Source organism: Mus musculus, chromosome 17 (genome assembly GCF_000001635.26).
Source record: "Mus musculus strain C57BL/6J chromosome 17, GRCm38.p6 C57BL/6J".
In the NCBI taxonomy this organism is placed as follows: domain Eukaryota; kingdom Metazoa; phylum Chordata; class Mammalia; order Rodentia; family Muridae; genus Mus; species Mus musculus.
The window spans coordinates 44,043,005-44,065,373 of record NC_000083.6 but is presented as its reverse complement, the minus strand read 5'-3'; the positions used below and the strand labels follow the sequence as shown (position 1 = coordinate 44,065,373).

General features: G+C 43.1%; 1 long non-coding RNA gene across 2 annotated transcripts; it reads right to left on the bottom strand.

Moving 5' to 3' along the window:
* Positions 1-264: 264 nt before the first annotated feature.
* Gm34857 lies at positions 265-21,634 on the bottom strand. Of its 2 annotated transcripts, XR_876801.2 has the most exons (4): positions 18,779-21,634; positions 16,279-16,478; positions 12,290-15,348; positions 265-445 (listed from the first exon to the last, which is right to left on the bottom strand). It is a non-coding gene; the product is annotated as a predicted gene, 34857 (long non-coding RNA). The 2 variants fall into 2 exon arrangements; XR_385587.4 differs by lacking the exon at positions 265-445 and having other exon boundaries at positions 9,122-15,348.
* Positions 21,635-22,369: the final 735 nt, after the last annotated feature.

Here is a 22,369-nt window from a genome sequence, read left to right as displayed (position 1 = left end):
AATTAATAAATAATCATAGCTATCAAAGCTTTTAGTAATTTTAGTTTTACTAAAAGTTAAATATATGAAATTAGTTTTAGGAATAGAATACCACATAAGAAAAAGAAGTGAGAAGAAAACTGGCATGGACATACCAATAGGCTAAGCACAGAAGATGAGACAAGAAGACAGCTAACTTCAGGCTAACCTGGGCCATGTTTCTATGTAACAAGAGCTACTCAAAATATAATGCCTGCTCCTAGCAAGCTTTGCTAGTATCCCCAGAAATAATTTTTTAAAAAAGGCAGAGAATGAATGGAACATAATCAAAGACCAAATCAACCTTGCTGCTTAAAACATGTCCCAAACTCAACTCACCCATCCTGTGGCTTGTCCATGTTTATAGTTTTTTTTCTTTCACAGACAGCCTCTGTTCAGTGTAAACACACCAGTGATCAAACGAACCCTGTTAAGATGCAAACACAGAGAAAGCCAAGTTCCGCAGCCGAGAGTCTAAAGAGGCAGTCAGAAGATTTAACAGTCTAGAATAGCATTTTTTATTGGAACACAGGTATGGATTTCATTCCATCTGGAGACCATTCAAGCATAGACCATTAGCCTGCGGTGCCTTGAAGCAGAAAGAAACTATAAAACTTTATCATAATAGTTCTTGAGAAAGTTGAAGAGGAGTATCTTGGGGGCTGTCAGGGATATAATTCTAGAAAATGGAGGTGAAGTTGAAATAAAACGTAAGACAAAAGAAGTTGCCATATGAGATGCTAGACCCTGGCTCTTTCCAGCTCTGCCTCTTCCCTACTGTATCCTCACTGCCACCAGTGGCATCTTAGAATGCTTCATCTTTATGTGTGCCTTATTTTTAAATCACACTAGCCTAACTAGGCCAAAATAATGGAGAGAAGTTATATGAAGGAAAGTTACTAGAACCCCATGGAACCGAGAATGATCATCTTGGCTTACTGTTTTTGTGGAGCACAAAAAGAATAGAGTTTAAAGGGATGGGGTGTGGGATACCTGAGTGGATAAGAGGGCTTGCTGCTCAGGTGTGAGGACCTAAGTTCAAATACCCAGCATCCAAGTTAAAAAAAAATCCAGGTGTAGTCATTCAAGCCTGTACCCCTCGTGTTGTGGCCAGAGACAAGAGGACCCCTAGAGCTTGCTAGCTGTCTGCCTAGGTCAAAGGAATGAGGTAGAGATTTACAGAACAGGAAACCTGACTTCCCTCCTCTTTTCTCTGCATGGATGTGTGTGCTTTTACACACACACACACACACACACACACACACACACACACACACACACACACACACCATTCCTGTTATTCTCCCTTACCTACCTACCCACCTCTTATTTTTTTCCCAATCCTGAAAGCCTTTCTTCTTCTGCACAAATATCTTCCCATAGTCGTTACATTTTAAATTTATCTTTTTTTGTCCCACAGGGTTTAACTAGGCCTTCTGTGTGACGATGGGTCTGGAATTAGCCATTGGATAAGAATTGGATTTTCCCTTTCTTTAATCTCTTTGTGTTTTCTACGAATTCAACCAATTCATTCCCATCCTTTCTAAGTTCATCCTGACTTTTTTTCCTTTTCCCTCTTTCAGGACTTCTTTGAGTCCTTTGAACATGTTTATAGTTGTTCTTTTGAATTTTACATTTTAAATTTAATCTAAGTTATTATCTGTGGGACCACGACTACAGGATTGGTGACGTGTCGGGGACATGCTGTCTTGGTTTTGCACGGCATCCATCCTGTGATCATTATAGTTGAAGATGCCTTTAGAGGTCGATAAATGTCCACTGAGGGCATCAATTGGCCCCAGAATGAGACCCAGCATTCAGGTTGCTGCCCTTCCTCGTTCTGGCGCTTCCTTCTCTAGGAGTTTCCTTCCTACTCTTCTGTGTGTTTCCTTAGCATTTGACGCTGCTGTTGACACATAATTGCTAAGTTCTTACTTAAGTCTATGCAGTAGCTAAGTTATTTTCATTTTATCATTTTTCTTTTGTTTAATTAATTAACTAATTAATTAACTAAATTTTTTCACTTTACATCTTTATCACAGCCTCCCTTCCTCCAGGTACCCTCTGCACATGGCCCTCCCCCCATTCCCCTTCCCCATCCCCTCTGAGAAGGCGGAGTATCCCTTATATCAACCCAGCCTGGCACACCAAGTCACTGCAGGCCTAGATGCACCCTCTCCCACTGAGGCCAGACAAGGCAGCCTAGTTAGGGGAATGGGATCTCCAGGCAGGCAATGGGCAGCCCCAGCTCCAGTTGGTGGGGACCTACAAGAAGACCAAGCTGCACATCTGCCACATATGTGCGGGGGGAGCTGGGGGCTAGGTCCAGTCCCTGCTTGTTGGTGGTTGGTGGTTGAGCTAAGATTTTACATGAGGACTGAGGTATGTGTGTGGATGTTTGCCTGCATGTATATAAATATACCACATGTGTGTCTGGTGTCTGTCAAGTCCAGAAGAGGGCATCCAATCCCCTAGATCTGGAGTTGCAGAGTTGTGAGCCACCCTGTGGATGCTGGAACCCGATCCGGATCCTCTGCAAATGTTTTTAACCAAGGAGCCATTCCCCTAGCCTGTGTGTTTTCTTTTTCTTTCTTTTAAAAATGAACTTTACTTTTGAAGGCACATGTATGTGTTTGCATAGGTACCTGCTGTATGTGTTCCTGTGTGTTCATATGAAGACACCAGGGGCTGATGTCAAATGTCTTCTTCTAGGATTTTCCCCATTACTTTCTGAGACAAACAGTTACACTAGCTAGCCAGAAAGCCCCAGGGCTCACACACACACACACACACACACACACACACACACACACACACACACACACACACACACATTGCTCCCTAGTGCTGGAATTAGAGACACATGCTACATTACCCTTATGTGGTATGAGAGATCTAAACTTAGGTCTACACACTGAGTCATGCTCCTAGTTCCTAGGTTGGACATAGTTTGAGAGTGTCGGCCAAGGTTGCATGTATTGGAATTTTGGTCCTTCGGGTGACAATATTAAGCAGTGGTTACCCTTTCCAGGTAGAACTCTCTCAGTGAGAGGTTATCTACATCCTTAGGAAGGGTCAATGTAGTTCACTCTAGTTGCAAGGTCCTGCCTCACCTGCAACCACTCCCTCTCACAGACATGCCACCTCATAATGCCACCTTCCATTGACTTAGACAACCTGGACCTTCACTTCAGTGTCAAGTGCTATGGACTTCCCATAGCTGAAACCCTGAACCAGATAAACCTGTCTAGTACGCCTCAAGTTTTAGCAACAGGAACACAGCACATTTACTTTGTTATCTGTATAAGAGACCTGTGCGGTAGGCTCTGTCGTTAACTTTTATATGAATGACAAAGGTAGATTTAGCAAGGTCAACATCTTGCCAAGCCACAGAGCTGAGAGCCCTGAAGCCTCTGCCTACACGTGGGTCTATTGCTTTCCAGTGCGCCTGTTCTGAGCCATCTGTTGTCTAGCAATGTTAGCCTCTGGCTATATCTTGCCTCCTCCGCTTGTCTACAGATTTTCAGAGGGCAGAGACCAAAGAGTCTTTAACACCCACCATGACCTGGAACGAGGCATATGCTCAGCTCAGTATTTCTTGAGCAAGGGAAGTGGGTTAAACCCTAGGGGAAGGTTTTACAAGCCACACATAATTTCTCAATATGAGGGAGGACTGCTATCCCACATTCATGAAGCTGTGGCTAGGATCTGATTACAGAAAACTTTGCAGGGCTGGGCAGAAAGCCCATCTAGTAAAACACTCAACTTGTAAGCAGAAAGGTCTAAACTTTAATAAATCTGGGCAAGGGATCACATGCTTGTAATCACAGTAATGGGGAAGCAGTGATCCCCAGAGCTTGCTGGCCAGCCAGCTTAGTCCATGAAGTGATGGCTAGGCCGATAAGAGACCTTGCCTCAGAGTAAAATCAACAGTGCCAGAATAGCAATACCTGACCTCGTCACTCTGGCATCCACATGCATGCCCACACATGTGTATTGCACTTCCTCACATGTGTATGACTGCATGAATGCATCGCAAGTGTCTAGACAAACACAAAAGACTAAAGACGGAATGTATGTTGTATGTCTTTCCATGAATAGTCTTTCTTTTAAATTTTCTACTTAAAATGAATTCAAGGAGAGAGAGAGAGAGAGAGAGAGAGAGAGGTGAATGTGAGTCCATCACTATGGTTATTTAAATGAGAAATGTCTCTCTATATACTCATCAATTCAGGCTAATGTCCACAGGAGGCCAGCCGGTGGCACCCTTTGGGGAGGTTTAGGTAGTACAGCCTTTCTGGAGGAAGTGTGTCACTGGGGGTGGGATTTGAGATTAAATCCTCAGCCTACTTCCAGTTTCACTCTCTCTACTTTGTTCTTGTGTTTGTAGATGTGGGTTCTCAGCTTCCTGCTCCTGTCACCATGTCTGCTGCTCACTGCCATGACTCTTACCATGACAGGCTCTTAACCCTCTGGTCCTGCAAGCCAAAACCAACTCTTTCTTCTATAACTTGTCTTTGGTCCTGGTGATTTATTACTGCACTAGGAGAGGGATGAGTAAAATCAGACTATACATTCTTTCTCAACATGAAAAGCATACAGGCCTCTGTAATTAAATCTCATACATCCCCAAATTATGTTCAGAAAATTCACTTCCTCCAGGATGACCTCTTACAGGTAAATACTGCATGATGAAATGCATCATGGAGGAGATCTAATTTTCTATAGCTCAGAAGTGAACTCTTACCAGGGGCAATCAATGTCTGATCCCTGAAGATCCCTGCAGAACAAGGTCCTAGCTAGGCTTTCAGGGTAGTGCTGTCACCCAATGCAACTCCCTCATGCTCCTGTCCAAGACCTGACTCCTGAGACTCTTCAGTGTGTGTGACAGCGCATGAGAGTGCTGGTTCATTTTTGCCATCTTGACACAAACCTAGACATATCTAGGAAGAAGGACTCTTAAATGAAAAAAAAATGCCTCCAAAAGTTTCTCCTGTAGGCAAGTCTTTTGTGTATTGTCTTGATTGATATGGGAAGACCCAGTTCACTGTGGGCAGTGCCAATCCTGGGCTGGTGGTCCTAGGTGGTATAAGAAAGCAGTCTGAGCAAGCCATGGGGAGGAAGCCAGTAAGAAGCATTCTTCCATGGCCTTTGCTTCAGTTCCTGCCTCCAGGCTCCTGCCTTGGGTTCTTGCCCTGACTTCCCTTGGTGACAGACAACAAGCTGTAAGCCGAAACAAATCGTTTCTTCCTCAAGTTGCTTGTGGTTGTGATGTTTTCTCACAGCAATGGAAACCTGACCACATATTAAGTACTATCTAGAGTTCTGCTGCTTCCTGGTAAATCTCACTGGGTGACTCTCAGATAATTGAGTTAGCATTTTCTGATCTGTTAACTTCTAGAATCCGGCCGAGCATGGTGGTGCATGCCTTTAATCCCAGTTTTCAGGAGGCAGAGGCAGGTGGATTTCTGAGTTTGAGGCCAGCCTGGTCTACAAAGTGAGTTCCAGGACAGCCAGAGCTATACAGAGAAACCCTGTATCACTCCCCCCCCCAAAAAAAAAACTATTAAAAAAAACTTCTAGAATCCGTTGGCCATTCCTTGTTCCTCTCCCTACATCAGTGTGAGCTATGATAGAGAGTTCTGTATCCATGCTCTGACCAGAAACTGCAAGAATACAGGCATCAGAATGTCAAGGTGTTGAGTAGGAAGACCTAGGATTGAGAAAAGATAGAAAAGATAAAAAGGAAGATAAAAACAATACCTGGGACCAGGAGGTCTTCCATAAACTGATGATTTATGCCAAGCAAGATTATTAAGAAGTGTAACATCCTATATACTATTTGCAGAGGGAAAGTGACCAAGGTCAGTAGAGAGTGAAGTCCGACAAATGCCAGCAAAGAGAATGCAGGCTACCTCAGACACAGCTGCTTTAGAAACACAGCCCACAGTCAGAGTCGAGTCCACAGAAAACACAACACTTGACGCCTTCTCTCCTTCCAGGCACTGGCTTCATTCTCAGATCAGGATGGCCAAACTTGCACTTAGCCAAGGACACAGAGCTACAGTTCCCTTTGTCTTTTCATCAGGGCCTCTGGGAAAACCGTGGGTCAATCTAGCTCCCCACAATGCTCAATATTTTTTCCCTGTATTAGTAGACCTTCTTATCTCTTCTTGCAGGAATGGGTATTTAGTCCAGGGTAAAATGTCTTCCCACTGGGACCATCACAGAGTTCTGCATTCCTTTGGGGATGGGTTCTATGTTTGTATTTGTGACCCTACCTGCTAACACTATCATCCTGCAAGGGGGATTGTTGGGAACACTAATGTAAGGAAAGTTATGCTGTGTTCTTTCCTATCCATAACCCTCATTAGTCCCAAGAGAGATATAAATGTAGCCTTAAGGCCGTTAAGTGTTTGAGGGGAGCATGAAGGATGTCCAGCCTCAGCAGCTGCCGAGTAATTTATAAGCCATAAGTGCATATACTTGTCTTTTGTGTTTGTATAGTCCCCCAGTGTCTTTATCATTAACATGATGCTTTGGTTTGGACAAGGTGAATTCCCATGCTTTGGTGCAGTTGGCCATTTCCTCTCTCTTGGTTTGCATTATGAAGAGCAGAGGCCCTCCATCATCTTCAGGATGCAGGTTCTGTCACTTCTGCTTGTGTCCATGGCAATGGTTCAGCCATCATTCTATTTGAGAATGATGAGCTAGGGGAGTCTGTCTCTGAAAAGCAGTTGCAGTGTTCTGTTGGTGATGGAATTGTGAAAGTTGGCTTCCCAACTTTATCTGTACTTCTGTTCTTCAACAGAACTTCACACATCCCCTGTATCAACTCTCAATCTTTTGAATCTTATGGGAATTCTCTCCACTGTGGTTCCAAGGTGACCAGGAGAATGGTTTTTCTTCTCTGACTGATATTGCTAGAAGGTGTTTATAGTCACCCACAGTAGAAAGCCAGCTGGCTATCTTGACTGAAACAGAATCACCCCTCCTCCAGTAAGGTGTCTTCAAGAGATATTGTCAAGGTCCTCAAATGGGAGGAGTTGGAGAGTCATGCTTCTCCAGTTACCACAAGACCTGAACAAGTTTCTTTTTCATTTGCCTCATTATCCACAGGAAAGTATGTTGTGCTTGTAGACAGGAACCTAGCATGGCTATCCTCTAGGAGGCTCTACCAGCAGCTGACTGAGACAGATGCAGATACTTAAAGCCAACCATTGGGCCGAGGTCAGGGACCACTATGGAAGAGTTAGGGCAAAAATTGAAGAAGCTGGAGGAGATTACAACCCTATAGGAAGACCAACAGGGTCAACTAACTCGGAATTCTGGGAGGTCCCAAAGACTAAGCCACCAACCAAAGAGCATACAAGGGCTGGTCTGAGGCCCCCAGCACATATGTAGCAGAGAACTGCCTTCTCTAGTCTGAGTGAGATAGGATGCACCTAACCCTGTAGAGACTTGGTGCTCCAGGGAAGGGGTATACCCTGGGGGAACACCCCTCTAGAGGTGAAGTGAAGGAGGGATGGGGTGAAGAACTCTTGGAGTGGAGACTGGGAGTGGAGCAACATTGGGATGTAATTAAAATAAATAAATAAAAATGTGTTGCAAGATCAGAGGGTAACCCCTGGCTTTGGGTTTTCCAATCCTCCATGAGAAGTTCTCCAAGGAAGTCTGGGAATAAAGCCATGCTTCGTTAGTGTTTTTCAGTGTGTGTGTGTGTGTGTGTGTGTGTTATATGTGTACATGTCAAAGGATGATGTCATTTGCATTCTTCAATTCATTTATTTAGAGACTCTTACTGAACTTGGAGCTCACCAGTTCCATTGAGTTAGCTAATCATGTCCCAGCAATTTCCTCTCAGCTTCACCAACTCTGCCACATCTGCAAAGCATTTTCCATATGTTCTCTGGGTATGTGGACTCTGCTCCACACACTTGTTAGGCAAGTGCTTTGTCCAGTGCGCATCTCTTGGCACCACCCTGGTGGGGTTTGTGGTTGTTTTTCTGCACCTTCTGACCTAACAGTCTGCCATGAAATCAATTCAGCCTGAGGAACTTTGGACCTGTGACTTTTCTAGATGGAAATGTACACAAAGGTAAGCCTGGGATTCCAAAGTCCAAGGACAGATTAAAGTGCTAGCTACCATTTCATTTGATGTCCTAATTCTGAGACTATTTTTCAATGTGGGGAATCACAATTCATTGGTAGTTAAATCTTATGTAATGACTGTCAACTATGCTTTTAAAAGAAGATCTATTTATTTATTTATTTATTTATTCATTTATTTATTTCTGTGTGTGCATATGTATATGTGTGTGAGTGACATGTTTGTGAATGACATGGAGGCCAGAAGAAGAAATCTGATGTCCTAAAATTGGAATTATGGTTGGTTGTGAGCCCACTGTATATAGGTACTGGGAACCGAACTCAGATCCGCAGGAACAGAAAGCACCCTTAATCTCTGAGCTATCTTGAATCAGAATAGAAATGAGCAGAGTACACCAAATGTAGCAAGGGCAGATGCTTTTGGGAAAAAGGTCTCCATCCAGGACCTGCATGTAAACCAAAGGCATATATAGATACTTGAGTGTTGATTCTCAAGTCAAGTGTATTTCTAGCTGTGGACTTTGGTATAAAGAACTTGCAGAAGATCTGATTAGTCTAGCAATCCTACTGTGCAATCTATAGTTTCTTTGGGATCATACAGACATAGTTTTGATATATTATAGGTAACTGAAAATGAGGAATGTGCCTAACCCTTGCTCCAGAAACAGAGGAATGGGGACTTTAAATATATTTTTAGAAGAGTTTGCTTGTTTATTTGTTTGTTTGTTTGTTTGTTTCATTGTTTATGTATACACATGTGTATGGGGCAAGGTGCCCACATAGACCTGAAGAGGGCATAGACTCAATGAAGCTTGAGTTACAGGCAGTTCTGAGCCTCCTGATGTGGGTGCTGGGAACTGAACTGAACACCAGGCCTCTGCAAGGGCAGTGAATGCTCTTAACTGCTGGTCCATCTGTCCAGTCCTTAAACATACTTTTGAGACAATGAAGAAAGTGGACTGTGGAAGCCACTGTAAAGTCAATTTTTTTCTTGCTATAAATTTGTATGGTATATATTTATTGTACATGGTGCAGTGTTACATGAGATATGGTAATATATTTACACTGTATGTTGGGCATGATCCTCTACTCTCGTCAATCCCTCACTCCAAACACTCCTCTGTCACTCTAGGCAGTTTCACTTCTTTTATACCACACACCACACACCACCACCACCACCACCACCACCACCACCACCACCACCACCACCATCATCATCCTTCTGTTGTTGGACACCTGGGTTGGCTCTGTCACTTAACTATTATGAATGGTGCTATAGTCTCTGTGATATGCTGGAGTCCCTTGAATGAGTCGTTTGACTGAATACCCAAGAGTGAGACGACTGCGTCATGTGGTAGAATCTATTTCTTTTGACACACTACAGTTATTTCCACACCAGCCGACTAGCTCATATCCCCACTGTTAGTGTATAATTATTCCCATTTGTACTTAACCTCACCAGCATTAGCTGTTTGTCTTCTTGGTGACTGTCATTGTCCTGTCTGAATAGGAAGGCTAATGCTCCATTTAAGTAAACTGTCCAGACAAACACATTTGCAGGACTCAACACAATCAACTTTGCTATTGGTCGATTTCCTGGACATAAACTTTCTGGAAAAGTCACCTTGACTCCCAAATTTAAGCATTTGTAAGATTTCTAGATATAAGTTCTTTAGATTTAAGTTAATTTTCCTACTCTGTGATGTTGTTTTCTTAGTCACAAAGTAAGCACACAGGATCAGGTACTAGTTGTTTTTGTTGTTGTTGTTTTAGAAATTGGGTGCTGGCAAAATATGAAAGAACAAGAAGGCTTACAATAGGGATTAAATTGTCGGATTTTACTAGTACTTGGCATTTTTCCAATGAATACTACAAATACAATTTCTTTTAATTAAAGATGTTGATATTACGATTGGCCAAGTAGTTGGTAGTTTAATGAAAGCTTCCTCTGTCCTAGCCATGTCCCTGAAGAGCCACGTGATTTAGCAACACTGAGTTCATTGAATGACCTATTTTACCCAGATAATCGGAACTGAAGCATTATATTATATTAATTATGGAGCATTATAAAGCAGAATATAACACAAAAGGTAAATTTCGTGAATCAGAAAATCCTTTGTGAGAATAAGTGCAGGTGTGACCGTTTTGTCCTTATCTATGGGGGCATTTTCTATAATATCTTAATTAGGTTTAAAATTTTAGTTGTATTCAATAACAAGTATTAAAACACAAATAATGCCATGTTCAAAGTAGCTTTAAAAATCAGATTATTATTTTAAGATTTTTTCTTTATATTATGTCTATACGTGGACCAAGGGTACGTGTGCCTGAGTGCAGGAGGTGTCAGAGGCCAGGAGAGGGCATCAGATCCTTTTGAGGTAGAGTAAAAGGTGTTTATAAGCTGCCTGATGTGTCTACAGTGAACCAAGCTTTGGTCCTCTCTTAAAGCAGTCTGTGCTACGAACTGTTCAGTCATCTCTCCAGCCCCTAATGACATTGTTTTAAAATTTCATTTAAAATCAGTTAAGAACCTACAGTAGATAGGTCATGGGCCTAGGGGAAAACCTACTCTTTTCATTCTGCTAAAAAAGCATAGCATTGACGTGACCCCTAGTGATATATTGATATGCCCATAGAGCTGTGTATTCAGTCATCATCAGAGATGCTCCTTGCAGTAGATGGGAACTAACACAGAGACCCACAACTTCAGACCACCCAGTCCTAAATGGGATGTCTTCATCAAACCCCTTCCCTCAGGGCTCAGGCATCTGTGTGAAAGAGGAGGCAGAAAGATTGTAAGAGCCACTGTTGATGGATGACTCTAAGGAAACAGTGTCTTCCAGATACAACAGGACAGATGCACATATGAACTCACAGAGGCTGTGATAGCATGCATGGGGCCATGTGTGGGTTCATGCCACATGGAGTCTCAGCACTGAGAGGGACAAGTGGACACGGGGCCCAACTCCTAACCAAGACTCTATTTGCAACTGATACTTGCCGGCAAAGGGAAAATGGGTTTTCTCCAAGTGGAATGTCACTGCGTATATCAACCACGCTCTGGGGCTATCATTTTATAGTGTTTTGTTTTATGTAGGAAGGAAGGGAGGGAAAGAAGAAGAGAAGGAGAGAAAAAGAGAGAGGGAGGGAAGTTAAGTGGGTAGGGACCTGGGAGGAATTGGGAGAGGAGAAATACAATAAAAAATAACCTATAAGTTTTTTTTTTAAATTAAAAGTTCCTTTAAAAAAATCAATCAAAGAGAGATAGCGCCACATTTAATTATGTCAGGAGCAGCACATGCCACCAAGCCACAGCTGTGAGCCTTTTTTCTATTCTTACATCCTGGCTTGTCTACCTAAGCTTGGCTGACACAAGCTGGAGGCACCCACTCTTTTGTTGGGGAGTCAGTACATCCTCGTCCCTGGCACCTGTGGATGATACTATATGTGGGAAACGTGTAAAGGCACTATCTGAGGCTGTGGACACTAGAGAGACATACTCTACAAGAGGGAGCCAAAGAGAAACTTGGCTGCAGAAGAGGAAAAGGTAGTATGGCCACAGATACGGAACAGAAACTGATGTGGAGGGACGCTAAGCAATGCCAGTGGCCACAGAAACCACAAGAGACATAGAATGCCTTCCCCCCCAGGCACACTGGAGGAAGTCTGACCCTGGTGATGCCTTGCTATTGACCCCGTGACACTGACTTTGGACCTCAGTCTGTTCAACTTGTGAAAAAAATCAAGTCCTGGTGTTTTGCACCACTGTGATCATTGTTAGAGCTTGGAGCTAATACAGAGAATGAAAGTGAGACTTCTTTGCCAGCCTCCTTTAAAAGAGAGAAATCTCAGAAGTCCCATTGCCGATCCCTACCTCATACCTCCCAGTTTCCTGCCCAGATCCTATTAAAAAGCCTCTTGTTTCCTGGATGCTTAGAAATATGTGTCTGATATAAAGCTCTGCTAGCAAATAGAAACAATGTTGAGAAAAGGCACCTAACAGGGTCTGTCATAGTTAGTATAGGGGAACAGTTGGCATTGAAGCAAAATGCACCAGCTAAATGCCAAGGTCAAGCTGCTGCAGTGTGAGGGACTGGAGAGTTTACTAAGGTCCTCGAGAAAACTCTTTCATAAGCACCCAGTACTAGGCATGCTTTCTTACCTCACAAGCCATTGTGTTCTATGTTCTGTGACAAAGCAAACACAAACACTTTCTATGTGATAGGCACCTCTCAGGGATGAGGTCTCACTTTCTCATGGCTTGGATGACCTGTCAAGTCATCAGGCATGCAAGTGAAATCTTCCGTAGAGGCTGGTGAGCTTTCCTGGTAACTTTCAGCTAAAGATTCTGCCTTCCAGTTCTTTGTTCTGCCTTCTAAAATGCTGTCCACCACAAGGCAGATGTCTTCTCAGCGTCCACTTCTGTGTAACTTCAGACAGCTGACGCTAAGCATGGAGGTGTGTGCCTATAGTTCCAGCTACTCAGGAGTCTGAGGTGGGAGGTTTGCTTATCCTAGGAGTTCAAGGCCACCCTGTGCAGTACAGCAAGATCCTGCATAAAAAGCAATGTAGGCTGAGTCGGTAAATATATACTTCAAAAGTGAGTTCTAACCCCAAGAAATCAGCTACAAACTGTCTGTCCTCTCAGAGCCCTTCCAGTAGCATGGGAGGCAGATACAGAATTCCTGAAAACTTATGGGCCAGGTGGCCTGTCACAAGTGATGGCAAAATAAGAGACCATGTCTGAAGGCAGAAGACAAGGATACATCCATATACATGCTATGGAACACACACTTATATTCATGTGCAAATCACACAGCAACATATAACACACACACACATGCACAGACAAACACACACACACACATTTTCAAAAATCCAACCTGCTGATTCATGGGTAGTCACTTATATGATTTTCCTGGTGGCTCTTCACCCACTGATTTTGGGACAGCCAGGAGTCTTGCTTCTTGCCTTTAAGACCGAGTACTGTTACTGCTCGCCTCGTTCTGAGCTCTGAGTTGAACTAAAGAGCTCGGAATTCTTTGTGGCAGGTTAGTCTCAGCAGCTAAGGATGAGGTCTTTGCAAGAGACTCCTCTGCTGAGGGCATTTTCTGAAATTAAACAGTCTTCAGATGTGATGAGTTCACCATCTTCCCCAAGAAAATACATATCTTATTTTTTCTTCATTAATTTAAAAAAATATAGAAGGTCGACCCACAGAGGATTGTATAGCACAAAGTCTTAACCATCTGGAAAATTCCTGTCTTGCTGCTTTTCAGTAAGACTTCATGTAAAGAAAAGCTTCACAGCAAACACCAGGTGATGTGGTTCTGCCAAAACATAATTTATGTTGATGCACAGCTAGGGACAACTTGTGTTTGATATCTCTTACTTAAGGAATCGTTCTATTCCTACTAGGCTAGTGATTGTCTTGGCTAGTGGAGCTCTGTTGACTTGGCCATGTAGTGAGTCTCTTGAGCACAGTTGATGTTTTTCAGAGAGCAAGGGCTGTGGAAATTCAGGCTTTTAAAGGAAACTGACACTGTATCTGGGGCTTAGGAGCCTTTAGTGCTTTAGCAGGCAATAGATAAGATTTTCAAGCTGCATTCTGCTCGTTTCTGGAATAGTTCAGTAGTTTTGGGCCTGAGTTAACTGCCAAAATCTCTGCAGAGAGGTATTTGCTGCTCTAATGCTACTTATTCGTGGTATAACCAGAACTCCAAAGCAGAAGCTCCAGGGTATCAAAGTCCCTTATCATGCCAGGAGTTATGGGAGAGACTGGAAGGAGCCCTTGGTGAAGCACCAGCTGGTAGAGAGCAAATGGCTCCGACTAGGTCACTGTCTCAGTGTGCTTTCTGTTTCTCTGGTTAAATACTATGACCAAAAGTAGCTTGGGTAAAAAAGGGTTTCTTTTCTTTAGACCTCCAGAATACAGTCCATCACTGAAAGGAGGCAATGTGTAAACTTAAAGCAGGAACTCGGAGGTAGTTTATTGGCTCACTCTCTGGCTGGCTTTTGCTCAGCTAGCTTTCTGAAACATCCCAGGACCACCTGCCCTGCAGTGGGCATGCCACAATAGGCTGAGCCCTCCTCCCACCTGAATTACCAATTAAGACAGTCTCTTGCAGACATGGCCACAGGCCAATCTGATCAAGGGAAAAAAAAATCAATGCCCAGGTTCCTCTAGGTTGTGCCAAGTAGACAATAAGAATTAACTAGGGCAGACCCTAAGCTGTGAATGAGTATTACAAGAAATGGAAAACAACCGAACAACGTGGACGGTATGGGTCCTTGGTGGGGTGACACATTAGCCAACTGTCTTCTGCCATACTCCCCATTTTCTTGGACTCCCCGAGTCTCACAGGAAGGAACTCAGTGGAGCACAGACTTTCTCCCTCTTAGGATGAGGTTGATTTGTAGCTAAACCTGTCCCTTTCATCCCTTCTCTCTTCTCTACAGAGATGCCTGTATCCTGTGATTGCTCTGTGTAGAGCCTGGTTCTTTTGATCCCAAAAGTGAGGCTGGGCTATTGTGTGACTGAGCCCTCTGGTGGTCAGCAGCCATGATGTAAACAAAACAAAAACAAAAACAAAACTATGTAGAGGGTTTTGAAATTTCTAGTAGCCATAATAATATTAAAAGAAGCCTGTAAAATGAACTTTGAAAATACATGTAGCTCAGTGGTTGGAGTACATGCAATTTCAGCATACCACACTGTCTACCTCTCGATTGCTCCTTCGACACCATTGTTAGTGGTCACCGCAGTTCTAAACTTGATCTTTGTGCCATGCTGTGGCCTGAACTCTGGTGGTGCAAAGGCTAGCCTCTCAGCAAGCTATTATGATGTTCCAGGCAAGCCTGTAAACCAAATGTCCTGTGGCCAAGGATTCTCCACTGGGCCCTTCACCTTCTCTGCTTAGGCAGATATCCACTTTGCATATTTGCGTACCTACCTAGATGGTTTTTAACCTTCTGAAATATCATTCTTGATAATTCTTAGGAAGAGATAGAATGTGGGGGGGGGGGAGTAACATAATAAATGTATTCTTGTGTGCTGCTTAAGGCCAATCCTATAGAGACTTTGGAAACCCAGGCTGGTGTCTTTGATGGGTAGTCTATGTCTTGCTTTCCTCTTGTTTATCCCTTCGAGGTCCTCCCTTTTAGCGTTTGCGTTTCTCCTCTGTTGATAGATAGCCGAGTCTCGAAAACCTTGAGTTGTCTCTATCAGGGACACAGTTTTTAAATGAAATTAGTTAGAAGAGCAAATGAAACACGCCATAAATCATATAACTGTAAATCGCACAATTTCCTCCCACTAACCCCCCCGCCCCCCATAAGTAATTACCTTGGGGCTTCTGAGGTGGCCCAGAGGTGGCACACAGAGGGTTGGGTGTTTACTTGTCATGCTTGATGACCTGAGATTGCTTATTGGGACCCACATGACAAAAGGAGAGAACCAACTCACCAAAGTTGTTCTCTGACCTCTACTCTATACTGTGGCATGTACACACCCGGCCACCCTCCCCTCCAGAATAAATGTAATAAATATTGTTTAAAAAGCAGGGCAAATTTTCAGATCTTCGAGAATGATAACAGCTGTGATCTTGACCAAAAATTCAGGTCTTAAACTAGATATTTGACTAGAAAATAAACAAACAAAACAACTATGACAACAAAACTCCACCACTTTTGTTTGTTTGTTTGTTTGTTTGGTTGGTTGGTTTTTTGAGACAGGGTTTCTCTGTATAGCCCTGGCTGTCCTGGAACTCACTTTGTAGACCAGGCTGACCTTGAACTCAGAAATCTTGCCTGCCTCTGCCTCTGCCTCCCAAGGGATTAAAGGTGTGCGCCACCACCACCCAGCAAACTCCACCAATTTTAACTGTCTCTCCCCCCCTCTTTGTATCCTATGAGGGATGAAACCCAGGGCATCATGAGCATTAGCTTAACACTCTACCACTGAGCTGGATTGCCCGCCCACAGCTACACATAACAGAACACCTAGATGTAGACATGTAGAGCCCAATCTTTAGGTACTAGGTTGTCATCAGCAAAGCTTATGCCAGAGAATCATGTAATCAAATTACCAAGACTTGGCCAAAAAAATTCACCCTTATAATATTTTAAATAAATTTATGATTCTGTGCAAACCTGTATCCATAGGTTAAGCATTCATAGAAACTTCTTTTCCTCAGAGGATAAAAAGGTTGGTGGTGGCTGCAATTGGTTCTATTTGATAGTATGATCGCTGACACGTATTCTTCACTCTATCATCCTTTAGTGTTGATATTCTTTAAGCACTTGCCTCAGGAACACAGAGGGCTCTTAATGTTGTAGACACTGAATCCCAGCTGGAAAAAAAGAAGAAATTCTTAGAAAAACTGAAACATTCTGAAGTAAAATTATTAAAATCCCAACCCAGGGTTTCAACCCCACTTTAGGTTATTGAGTTCTTGGAAGAAAGACACATTCACAGCCTTTACACTTACAATACACTGTAAGCGGCACAGTAGCTGGGCAGATACCTACCTTCCATGCTGTTAGAATCTTCTGTTCCAACGATATCCCCAAATTATTACTTCCTATGTTTCATCATGGTTACTCTTAGTTCCAATTGGGCAGCCCTGAGGTGCCACACTGTCCTCTCTCTTAACCCATGGCTATTATCTCCTCTCCTGCACACTCTTTCTTTATTCCATGGTGGCTTCTTCCTTCTCTCTGCACATTTTCCTCCTCTTCCTCTTCTCCAATCCCAAGCCTGAGAAACCTAAACCCTGCTTATGTCTCTTCTGCTCAGTTATTAGGTATTGTTTTTTTTTTTTTTTAATTTACTGATCACAATTAACTGGGTGCAGGGTCATTCAGAGTCTTACTTGCTGACCTTTTCATTTCTGGGGCACTAGTCTTGGGGACCCCAAATTAGCACTGGAATATAAGCAGCATTAGGCCAATCCACTACAACATTCTATGATCCATCCCCAGCCCCACTACAATTGGTGCCATGTGTGTAGCTGCAAGAGAGTCCTGGGGAATGTGCCATTTGCTTTTTAGTTCCTAAGGTGGCAACTATGAGAGAAGGTTAAGTTGATGAACCAATGATGATGGAGGATGTAGTAGCTTGCCTGTTGGGTTGTCTTGCAGGATCAGAACATGACAAGCATTTTACAGATAACTTTTCATTTGATCCTCACAGCTGCTTTTTGCTGTATGTTCGTTCAGTGCTCTCCACTTTTAAGGACTTAGAAGAGGTCAATTAGTTTAGCCAATTCATGCAGAAGTCCCTTTGTGGTTTTGTTCACCTCCGCCATCACTGTCACTAAATAGCCACCTCCATTTCCATGCATTTTATCTTCCACATGACTCAGGAGAGCTTAATTGATAACTTTTCTCCAAGAAGGCAGAGTGAGGGAGAGGAAAGATTTCTGGCTTGGGAAATTAGGACAGCATGATATAGTTTTTGAGATAAGAAGAACATTTTTTTTTTTTGGGTCAGGCATTACATAAGCATCATCTTGGGTGGGTTTAGTAGGTGGTACCTGTCAGTCACCCAAGTGGCTGAGAGGAGGTAGTAGGTGTCTGGAGTTCAGGAGAAATTTCATATAATTAACTAATCACTGAAAGATTGACAATCACAGCCAAATCAGTACCACCTGCCTAGACTCCTTTGCTTTCAAATTAACAAGGTAAGTGGGCCTTTTTTTTCCAGCAAAGGAGAATAAATGGGGAAGATGCATGGTGGATATAAGTGACTTCTCATCTACTTACCAACACTGGTAGTCAGCATCTCAGATAAGCCCTAATGATCCCCCACTTCCTGATACCATGAGTGGATTGCACCTAGAGGCTTCTAGTGAATAAGACAAGCAAAGGCAATAAGAGGAGATCCATGGCCAAGTCATAGGCAGTATGACTTCTACCTTCTAGGGAGACTTCCTTTGTTTCCTTGGCTATCGTGCCTTGGGGAAGGAAATAGCCATGTTGTATATTTGTCCAAGGCAATGATTATAGGGTTCTCACTGACCATCGGCGCCTTCAGTCAACTGAAGATAGCAGTGCAACCCGTGAGCCTGTCAGCCCATAAGGAACAGACAGAATTCTGTTCAGTGTGTGAGCATGGAGGGAGATCCTTCACCAGCCAAGTGTTCAGACAGGCCCCTAGCCCTGTAGGCAACTTGAGAGCTCAGCATGTGGTAGATCCCTAAGTAAAGCAAGACTTCTGACCTGTAGATATGAGATAGGCCAGGCTAAATGTATGTTGCTAATCTGCTAGGTTAATGGTGACGTATTAAATGACATTAGATAAAAAACCCAAAGAGTTAAGATGGGACATAGAGCCTTGTGGCAATGAGCTGGCTCTAATGCTTGCTTAGTCCAAGAGCCAATAGACTATCTTCAAAGAGATTTGGCCAATCAAAACCTGCTCTAAAGAATCAGTGCATTTGGCTCACTGGAATGAGAAAACCCCGTGCAGGAGACAGCCATATTTGGAGCAGACTCTGAGCAGCAGCAGCTGATGCATGAACCAAGTGCACCATGGGAGCAATGGCACAATCCCAGGAACCAGAAAACCCAAACATAATCACACAGCAAAGGCTTTCAAGAGTGTTGAGGCAGTCAGATAATGATCATCGGAGTTAGAGATTTTCCTTACCTGAATGAGCAAAGAAATGAATGATGACTTTATCAGATAAATGAAAAGAAAATCAAGCTGATGAGTACAGCCTTCAGTATTCTTGTTCTGTAAGCAATTTCTTCTTCCTTCCTATAATAGTTATGGTTGGCTCACAGTTTGAGGGAGGCAGAGGAAGTCTATCCTGTGGTGAATCATAAAACAGCTGGAGCACAGAACAGCTGGTCGAATCAAATCTGCAATTGGGAAGCAAGGAGAGGTGAGTGTTGGTGGTCAGCTTGCGTTCTCCCTCTTATCAATGCCCCTGGAACATCACTGCCCACATTCAAGTTGATTTTTTTCTCCAGTAAAACCTACCCAGGAGCCTTCTCACAGTTACCCTCAGAGGCATATTCCCATTGCTAAGCTATATTGCGTTAAGCTGATCATAAAGATTAGATATATTTTCTATCTCCTTAGAGTGGTGTTCTTATGAATCATCTTGGGTTTCTATAATGTACTTCCATAAAGTCTGAAGCCTGCATGGCTTAAGTAACAAAAGTTTTGTTTGCTTGCAGGTCTGGAAGCTAAAAGTCTAAGACCGAGCTGCCCTCAGGATTGGATTCTGCTGAGGCCTCTCCCTGGCAACTGACAGCTGCATCCCAGAGTTTCTTCACATGTCCTTCCTCCTAGGTTAGGCATCCCTCTAGTGGGGAGGTCAGAGGACAATCATCAAGAGTCAGTTCTCTTCTACTCTGAGGGTCGTGGGGGTGAATTGAACTCAGGTTGTTAAGGCTTGGCTGCAATCAACTTTATCCACTAAGCCATATCATCAGTCCCCTCTTGCCCTTCTTATAAAGATATTATTCCCATAGGGTTAACTAATAATTGGACACTATCTCCAAACATACTTACATTGAGAATTGTGGCTTTATGACTGGATTCTCAGGGAGATACAGCTTAGTCAGTAACACTTGAGAGTCAATAAGTGTCTATAAAAGGTAATGTCAGACAGAATTTTTTTTATGCTTTTTCGAGGACTACTGCAATGATGGGCACAAAGTAAGACTTCAATAAATACTCATTGATCAAAATAATGAATGACAGACTACTCTAGATTCTCAGAGCTTGAGGAATCCATGAGAACAGGCAAGGTAAGCAGATGTTATTTTTCATTCAAAGTATATGGTTTTCATAAAGTTCTTCTCCAGTTTTATTAGACTTATACATCCCACTGGGATTCCAAATCATCTGATATGTTCACATCTTTCTTGAATCAAGGATTTATTGGGAGTCAGGGAGCTGGCTCTATCAGTTTTATTGTAAGCATGAGGGCCCATTTTTTTCTTCCCAGAATCCATGTAATCCCATCACTGAGAAGGCAGAGACAGGCATATTCCTCAAGATTTCTGGTCAGCCAATCTAGCCTACCTAGCAAATCCCAGGACAGTGCAGAAGCCATTCAGAGATATCACTGGCATGATTACGAGGTTAAATGTTCCTTTTGAGAGGACTCTGAGTTTGAAGTCAAGCCCAGGGGAGCAGTATTTTGGAATGAAGAAAATGTTATGAAGGCACTCACATTTTTGTCTATGTGTGGTTAGTTGAATTCACATTTGTTTTCACTCTTAGCATGATTGAATAAAAGAAGGAAAGTTCAAAGCCCACAGTGACAAAAATGAGAAGATAACAAGAACATGTGGGTAGCAAAAGACATGAAGAAGTCTAGCTACTTCACTGACAAGGAAAATCTGATATCTAAGTAGGTGGTCAAGGTAAGCCAAGATGCAAAGAATGTGCAGAAAATCATACTTATTTAAGATGTCTCTGAAAGTGTGGGTGCTGGTAGGACTACATTTGAGAGGATTTAACCAGAATATGTAACAAGTGGCACCTGGAATTCTAGATTAGTCTCTCTGTCCCCTTCCCATCTAGTACGATGACCCAAGTGAGTTGTGAGCAGGGGGAGATGAGACTATTATAGACACGCAGCATCCTGAAAGGATGACTGCTCTATGAGCTTCGGAAGTAGTGGTCACCAGACTTAGAACCTCCAGACAAGAGACTGGGTGACTCTTTGTGTAGATAGGAGAATACTGGGCTATGGTCCAAAGTAGACATGTGCAAGTGGATATGAAAGACCGTCTTCCTTGTAAAACCTTCAGTGTCATGTTTTAGCTTAGAAATATCACAAGTATGTGTGCTCTCTCTGTGGTTCAATAGTGTAGACAGCATGGTTGTTGATCCTTAGACGTAGAGTCATCTGCCTACAGGGTAGAGTGGCCTGATGTGTTGCTGGTCCTTAGATTTTTATAACATCTGTGCAATAGGCGCCGATGAAAGACAGATGCTTTTCAACTTGTAGGTACCTATGGAATTGTCTAGTATATAGGATGGGGGTGTGACTCATGTTAGAGCACTTGCCAGCACCACAAGAAAGCTATCTGGCCTCACTGATGACCATATTAGGTAGGTGAGGACAATACTGGATAGAAATGGCTTGCACAGATCTAGGGAGCTCAATGTGATGGAGAGTAGGCTTTGGTGTAGTAGCACAAGCCTTTAATCTCAGCATCTGGAAGGCAGTGGCAAGTGCATCTCTGTGCACTTGAGGCCAGACTGGTCTACAGAGTTCCAAGCCAGTTAGGGTTACATAGATGTTGACCCTGTCTCCAAGAAAAAAAATATTGACTAGTAAGTATTGTAGATAAATAAGGCTAGCTTCTCCAAGATGTAGTTTCTGACAGTGAGACATATATGCAGGAGGAAGACTGGGGGAGTCTTCAGTGTCTATTCCTATGAGTGACCAGAGAAAATGAGTACAGGCAGAAGAAACACCTAAATTGAGATATAGAGACCCCAGCGAATCTCACTGGTAGCTCCATAGCTGGGGTGGCCCTGGGCACGGTCTTCCTATTCCATGCTGACTAATCAATGCAGGTAGCCTATCCCTGAGTAGGGGTATAACCTGAGATGGGGGACTCCTTTCAGCACAGGTAAGTGTTTGGCCACTCAGTGACCCGAGCTGCATCTGGGTGTGTGAATGCCTCTACTGCAGAGTGGGAACTCAGATTCATACATAACACCCACTCTTACACATGGGATGACTCTCAGGGTATGGAATTTGGGAGTACTCTAGAGACAAGCACATATCATGCTTTAAGAATAAAAATACTTTAAGAGCTAAGTGCAGACTGCTTAGAAATGGCCATCATCTTAATGATGATCACAATTAGTCAACGAGGCCCCATAGTTCTTCTTAACCCTACGTTCTCAGACTCAGTACTTAAGTAAGAATGGGCAGTTATGCAAAAGAGCCAAGGTTGTGTGTGTGCGCGTGCACACGCGCGTGTGTAAAATTTCAGAGTGAAATACTTCAATTATATTACCTGATTCGGAGTTTTCCTATTTTTCTGCCACCGAGCAACATCTGTAGACATTCCACTGCCCATCATCTTTGAAAAGAACCGGTAAACGAGTTTGAGAGAAAACATTTTGCTTGAAAATTTCCCTTACTCTGATTGCATAAATTTAAGAGGCGGATCTGCCAAGAGCTCAGTGACGCTTTGCACAGTGACTTTTGGCAAGAACGCTCTGTACCCGTAGCTAAGTGAGTGTTTTCCTGAATAACTG